The following is a 7,977-nucleotide window of genomic DNA, read 5'->3' on the forward strand; positions in this document are numbered from 1 at the left end:
GTTCACGGGATGCACGATGCACCGATTTCTTTGGACTATGCCACTAGCTGTGGCTATACTTTTGTTGCGTCTGTGAACCCAGCTTTACCCATTTAAGTAAGTTTCCTCAATTCTCACCTCTCCAGTGCGGTTATTCACCATTTTCAGGCTTTGAGAGATTTTGTATCTTCTTCCACATCGTTTGATCTTTCAACGCTTTCGTGGCATTCCTATGTCTTCTCCAGTTGGCCTCTGTTAAGGGCATATCCAAGCCAGGCTATCCTTCTGCTTTTTATTAATCTTGCAATGGCAGCTCCTTGTATGAGGTGACCAATTACGCGTTTGTTCTAGATGAAACAATTATTCTGAACTGTTGGTTGGTTGATTGATTTGGGGGAGGGGACCAAACAGCGAGGTCATCAGTCCAATCGGATTAGTGAAAAATGGGGAAGGAAATCAGCCGTGCCCTTCCAAAGAAACCATCCCGACATTTGCCTGAAGCGATTTAGGGAAATCACGGAAAACCTAAATCAGGATGGCCGGATGCGAGTTGAAACAGTCGTACAGTCGCCCGCCGGAATGCGAGTCTAGCAGAGCCACCTCTCTTCTTAAACTGCCAGTCTGCCACACAGGTCGTCAGAACACTGCGTTTCCAACACCCAGAACTGCTGCTCGTCAGCGCTCGTTAACCCTTACACTGCGAAATATGTGTACCACTGGTCATAAATGCTGTTTATTGCTTTATTTATTTCAAATAATGGATTGTATTAGTTATATTTTCAATAGTTTATCTAGTTACCATTTTTATGTTTGCAAGTTGGTAGGTTTGAGATATCCGCGAACAAGTGACTAAAGAAAACCGAACAAACATGGGCCGTAACTACCTGTCGTTTGCTATGGCTAGTAACTAAGCGAATTAGCGCGAAGATTGACTGTGACTTATGCACGGCCTTCATATCCAGGGACTTACAAATGCGCGTGCTTAGTTACGCTGCTGGAAATTTATGCACATGTGCAGAGTTGAACACAAAAAAGACATGGTGTGGATGCACCTTAAAAGTTAGTTATTCAAGATAACCTTTGAGGCACTTGTCCTCAGAGTTGGATTTGCATTCAGGTAGCGTTTGCCATCCGTAGATTTATTCTTCTAATATAAATGACATAGCTCAATTCACAGCAGCAATTCCCACATTATGAAGTATAAAATCAGTAGCGCACTCGTTTGTAAGCGTATGTACAACTAGATTTCTTCCTCACCGTATGTATAAACAAAGAAATTGTCGGAAATTAAGTTACTAGTTAGAAAACAGTTTTAATAATTATCTTCTGTGAAATGCTACTTCTAATGAAGAATGAACATTTCGGTTAATATTGTTTCACAAGTTATCACGAAAATGTTCGCAGGTGAGATAATACGATTCATTTCTGCTGAAAGTGCAGATCTAGGATGATTACTGAAAATACACGACGTAACTAGAGTAGTTTGACACATCTGAATCTAATAGGCATATTAAGTTTTCATTTATTGTGAATTTTTATAGATAGAGGGATCACATTGACGTTTGTGCGCATCTTTCCTTTCTTTAGACCTGCACGAGTGACTTCATATAGGTGGTATAGAACTCTGGCAGATTAAGTTGTGGGTGTTCATGTAATGAACTGCTGGGAAGAGGTTACAGAAGATAGCACAGAAGGTTTGGAATTTGAAAGAGACTCTGGTGCAGATGATGTAGCCACTATTTCCACACTTTCCAACACTCCTGCAATAACTAATGGTAGTGTGTGTATAACACAGTGGCAAGTAGGCTAGTTAATGAAACATCTAGTACAGATTCAGCAAGTAGGATATACTGTTTGCTTGTGCTTGAAGCATTTCATGAAAATTTTGAAACAGATTGATACTGAAATGGCTGCAAATCTGGATTTATATACATGGTCTGAAGTTGATGCTGCTAATTTCCTGCAGATTTGTTTTAAAAAAATTTAGCTCAAATTTTGTGCTCCTGGTTCATTGGCAAGAATATTTACCACCACACACCATGTGGTGAACTTACTAATATGTAATAGAGTACATAGGGCATAGTTACATTGATAACTATTACCAAAGAACACACATTGTTTGTATTTCAGTATTACATGGGATAAAACATAATTAAAGGATTAATGTCCATGCTGCATATCTGTAGGTCTCAACTGGCCTGATTGTAACCATACATATTTGCAATTTTAGCTGTCTGTCTGATAACTTGGAGACTAATAATTTATTAAACATGTTGAAGCATCTATTTTGCTTAGTCTCAGATATTTTATTTCAGTTGACATGGAATATGTCATGTTAGTTTCATGTTCCATAGATCATTTGCACAATAATTAAAATGGTGTGACACAAGTTACTTTGCAGTCATATTGCACATTAATTAGTAAATATGGCTACAAGCTGAACATTTTATAAGTTTTTTGTTTTGTTGCCAAATGTATTGATGAGTCAGTAATTTCCACCCACCACCTTTTTACACTTTACAACAGAAATTCTTCTGTGGGTTAAGAGTTGTCAAGGAGAAACTCTCAGTTTTTTTTTTTTTTATATTTCTATGCAGTTTGTCTGACATTTCATATCAGAGGGGAAGTAGTCAAAAGTTATAGTTGCAGGATTATGCACCCTTTTTTGTACTAGAGGCAACTGTAATATTGTAATTACATAAATCATTGTTTCTTTTGAACTGCAGTGGATTATTTACAAAGGACTTCATGAATGGATAATATACTGTGAAGCAGTATTCAGAATGCTGAACTTCTTAAACAGATGTCTACAATATGCTTGTGGGTGAGCATCCGATGTTAGTCTTACAGCATATTTTTTTCTGTTAATATGAAAATGCAGGTAACCAAAGTTCTACACACCTTGGAAAGTAAGCTCTGCTGCTGATAGTTTATCGAAACTGTTGTTTTCCTTACTGCTGAGATTCGTGCCCTATGCCTTGATTTCATTTATACCAAGTTCTCAAATTATGACTTATTTCAGTTCACATATTCTGTCATGAAATTCTACTGCTTATTGCATCAGAGCATATGCATGTAAGAGTTGACTTCGTGTGTATGTAACCTGATACTTGAAGCTTTTGAATGGCTACTTAGTCAGATTGAAAAGCTTTGTAAAGAGGGTAACCAAAAGTCTGGTTCCTTCAATAATGCTAAACCAGTTAATTAGTTCTCTATCCACTCAAACTGAAGCCTTGGAACCAGGAAATGTTAGAATGAGTGAAATGTATTGGAGTGTGTACAAAGTAGTTACAAATAATTTATCATTTCTGCCCTGTGAAGACTATCAAAGGCTTGCTATAAGTCTACATAGACATTATGAAGCTCAATATTATATGCTAATACCTTTTCACATATTTGCCATAGCTCAATTATCTGATCTGGTAGGCTGAAATTTGCACTGATTCTCCCAAAATCTCAGCATAAGGAATTAGCTTTTTGTTCATAATATTAGTGATAATTTTGTAGGGTATACCCAGCAGAGTAATCCCTTGATAATCTTAACAAGTCTTGTCTCTCTCCTTACGTAACTGTATAATTACACCTAAGATCCACTCTTCCAAATCATTCTTCGCTGATTACTGTAAACTTAATAGTTTGTGAATTCACTTATGGAGACCAGTTCTGCCAGTTTATCAACAGTTCTTGGTGCTTTCTAATTTTTTAGATTGTGCACTACCTTCCATACTTGCTATAATGTGGGCTCTTCTATCTTTCCATCTGCAGTGTAACAGAGTGGCTGCTCAGTAAATTTACTTCTTCACACTTACACGCAGTTACTTTTACTCACATTCTTCAGTTCCTTCTGTAATTTTTTTTACAAAAATTTCTTTCATTCCTTTGGTAGTACTCTTCCACCTTTTTCTCCTTATGGTTTCTTTTTTTTACTCCACAAATATAGCTTTGCTGCCTTGATCCCATTTTTATTGTATAATGCTTTATTTGATCTAGTATTGAATTGGAAGCATTTGTCTTGCTTCATTCTTCTGTTTCACTGCCTGGCTATATTAATCACGCTCCATTTCTCTTTCTCGTTGTTTCCCCTAGTATTTCATGTGATGGGTAAAAGTCTGCAATAGGGTCAGTGGTGTACTTACATGTGTCATACAGGAATGTTGTCAGCACTTGCTGTGAGGTGTCATGGGAGCAAAATGTGTGTCAGCTGATTGTGTTACACAGCCAATGAGAGAGCAGCAGCCAAATGATGTGTTTGGAAATAATACATTTAGGAGAAAGGGTGAAGCATGTTTCTAAATGACAATTATAAATTTAATTGCTCCTTGTTTGAGCAACTGGCATTTAAACTGCTCTAAAACCAACAACAGCGTCACAGTCCATGATATATTAAAAAAAGCAGTGAAATATTTATCTGCTCTTTGTTCCTACACAATGATACACATGAGCAAAGATCAGTGTTTTTTAATTAAATCATGGAGAAAGGTAGGTAAATCATTGTTTAGTAATATATCTAATATGTGACTCTATAAGTAATAAACATTGATCGACCTATCTTTTCCCACGACATAATTGAACAACCCTGGTCCACTTACTCAAAGTGGTGGCATTTGATGCACTTTCAGATGATTCCATCCTTACAAACCTTTGACTCCTTAAGAGTAAGCACACTGGACTCGCATTCGGAAGGACGACGGTTCAATCCCGCGTCCGGCCATCCTGATTTAGATTTATAGTGATTTCCCTAAATTGCTCCAGGCAAATGCCGGTATGGTTCCTTTGAAAGTGCACGGTCGACTTCCTTCTCCATCCTTCCCTAATCCTATGAGACCGATAACCTCGCTGTTTGGTCTCTTCCCCCAAATAACCAACCAGTCTTAAGATTCATTTGACCCTGACATTTGATACATTTTCATGTTTCTGCAATTAATCCACGAGTCATGCACCAATGGACATCATCGCCGTGCAGAACTAAAACACTGAAATCAGTCCACTTTACAATACTCATTGACATAATCACAAAATATTTCTCCCAAAACTTGCTAATACACTGAAAAACAGCAAACGAGACAATGGTTTCAATTTTGGCACTAGAAATTCATTGCTTCCATTCTCACACCTCATTGGTTATTTCAAAGAATCATTCCATTGGCCACACAAAACATGTGTTGCCAACCTATGAGCAGTAGATAGTCACTGCAGTGACTGCTTCAGACCCTGATGTAGACTTTAGCCCATGTGCTGTTGTTGAAGCAGCAATTTTTTTTACTCTTGAACAATAGACCTCTCTTTGCTGTACTATATTACATTTATGAACTCTTCTGTTGTTCTTTGGAAGCCATAGCAAGCTTCTGCCTCAATTTTTTTTGCTTCTAGTAGGTAATTGTAAGAATTATAATTAGCTCCTCAGAAAGCATGCACATTTTTTCTGTATCAACCTCTATAGTACCAATAGGTATTACTTTTTCAGGTCCCTTTGTAGATATTATTCTCAGGAGGCAGTCATTTACAGCATTGAACTAGTTTGCAGCAGCAAACTGGGTGATCCTCATATTATACTGGTTTGATCGTACAAAATTTTCCAACAAAACACACTTCTTAAATGATCTTCCTTGCCCAGTTGGGCATTATAGTTACCGAGGTCTAATGTGGAGTTATATCTAGTCATTTTATGACATTCTTTATGTAGTTACTGATGGAAACCACATACCACATCTTCATCTTATTCTTCTGTTGGCACATATGCATTCATGAAGGTGAGAATGTGAAATTTCCCTTTGATATGCATAGTACATATTCTTCCATCATGAGGAGTGAAAGCAACTCCATATCTATTAGTTTTCTCTTTTTATGAGTAGCACAGGAAGAATTTCATCTCGTGTACCTCACAGCTTTCCTGAACCTGATATCCTGGAGTGTGGCAACTCCCATTCCATGCCTCAGTTTCTCTTCAGCAGAGTTCTTCATAACTTCTGTGTGAACACTGACATACCCATTTCCAGTGTCCTATGAGGAGAACCTCTGCATTTTTACATTGTATTATTTAATTTTCACATTTACAAAAAAATTATTTCACAATAAAGTAAAAACCTTTTATTCATATTCAGCACTGTTATTCCACTATGTATTAAAATATGAAATTCCTGAGCAAACTTTAAATGGTGATGTATGCTAGGATTGTGTACTTGGCACCCTTGGTATCCTATATTTAAGTTGTTTCTAACAGAGACATGCATTTTAAAGTTCTGCATTTTTTTAGTGTCCATCACTGCTATCATTCCAACTCATTGCATTTCATTCACTTTACCATCCTGAACTGCCCATTTTATGTCACTGAATTTCATACATTTAGAAACTATCTACAATGTATGGCTTTTATTTAAAGCACTGTGAACCAGATGTATTATGTATATGTACTGTTCCACAATGAAAAACTATAGTATAATTTCAGTTGTCTGCTTTAATGAAAGTTACTTTTCTTTCATTTCAGATTGAAGATAGACCTTTATGTTTGTTAATGATGGATCTAGACACATTGTTTAGGATGCCAGTACTAAACACTCTGTACACCAACTAGATTATAATTTTGGATCAGGAATGCTACCCTGATATGTCGGAGCTCCTCTACTTTTCACTCCAAGATGTCGCCCAATATGATGTGTTATTTGACAATTTCCAGGCAGTCTTCTGAACTTCAGGTATATTTGAATCTCATATCATTCCTAAAGTGTAATTTTTGCCCTATCTGACTCATCATATTCATGCACTTACAGCTTAATAGATAATACAGTTGTAATATTATACTTTACAATATGCATATATAAATTTCTTATTCCTTCTATATTTTTCTGAAATTCATTATTCAATGTATAGTTTACAACCTGCTTATAAGAACTATGTAATTAGTTCATATAGTAACATTTCATTTAAATAATTAAAATCTGATTCCCTATAATAATGTGCAGTTTGAAATTTCATCCATCATGTAATGGTTATTGTATAGGTCTAAATAGCATTTTGTTTCTTCTGATATCCATTTCAGACATCATCTTTATTCAAAATTGTCAGTTTTCACAAAGTTTGAGTCTGAAAACCTAATCCTTTCAAAAATTGTGTATCGTTGTACTTCAGCCATGATTTTTTTTTGTTTTTTTTTGTTTCCAGAAATCTGTTGCATATCCAAATACAGAGATGCGTCAACAGGAGGAATATGGTGCTGCGATCGGCAATACCTATATAAGACAAAAAGTGTCTGCAGCGTTTGTTAGATTGGTTACAGCTGCTACAATGGCAGGTTATCAAGATGTGAGTTTGAACGTGGTGTTATAGTCGGCACACGAGCGATGGGGGCAGTGGACTCAGCCCTGTGCTTGCCATAGGCTACGGCCACTGCAGGCTTCCTGCGCGTTCCGGCGTGCACAGAACCATTGTTCAGTTATGTTCTTCCTAAAAACAGTATACCCTGTATGGTCACAGTGGTGATAGTTTCTGATAACCACGAAAGAGATCTTCGAAACTAACCAACACTTTCATTGTTCATTTTGGACCGAAAAACAGTTGGTTTAGAAAAACAATAGGAACTTTTTTAACAGTAATTCCTGTAACTTGAGGCTTACAGCATCGATATGTATGTCTATAACATATTAAAATTTCATTAACATTGAACGAATGTGTTTCAAAATATATAGTTTTAAATTGAGTAGTGTGTAGTGGAAATGCCCAAATCTCACACAATTCTTCCTTATATCTTAATTAAAAAATAATTACAGAAATTTAAAACCAAATTGTCTCACGTATCTGGACTCAGAGTTAAACAAAGAATATATCTGGATAACTCATTTTGCGATAGCCCCATAGCTTCGTTTGTAATTAAAGCCTAAAATTAGTTCTCCACAGTAAGAAATCGGATAGTAAACATCTGCCTCCTTCGTGCTCGCTGTTTTCTTTTTTCAGCTTGTCATGTTCGATATGGTTTATTTTAGTGGTTTCCCATCCTCATTTTTG

At 36.5% G+C, this 7,977-nt stretch overlaps 1 long non-coding RNA gene across 1 annotated transcript; it reads left to right on the forward strand.

Moving 5' to 3' along the window:
- The first annotated feature begins 811 nt into the window (after positions 1-811).
- LOC126299063 (uncharacterized) lies at positions 812-7,638 on the forward strand. Its single transcript, XR_007552715.1, has 3 exons — positions 812-1,096; positions 6,464-6,671; positions 7,138-7,638. It is a non-coding gene; the product is annotated as an uncharacterized LOC126299063 (long non-coding RNA).
- The last annotated feature ends 339 nt before the right edge of the window (positions 7,639-7,977 follow it).

Source organism: Schistocerca gregaria, chromosome X (genome assembly GCF_023897955.1).
Source record: "Schistocerca gregaria isolate iqSchGreg1 chromosome X, iqSchGreg1.2, whole genome shotgun sequence".
NCBI lineage: Eukaryota > Metazoa > Arthropoda > Insecta > Orthoptera > Acrididae > Schistocerca > Schistocerca gregaria.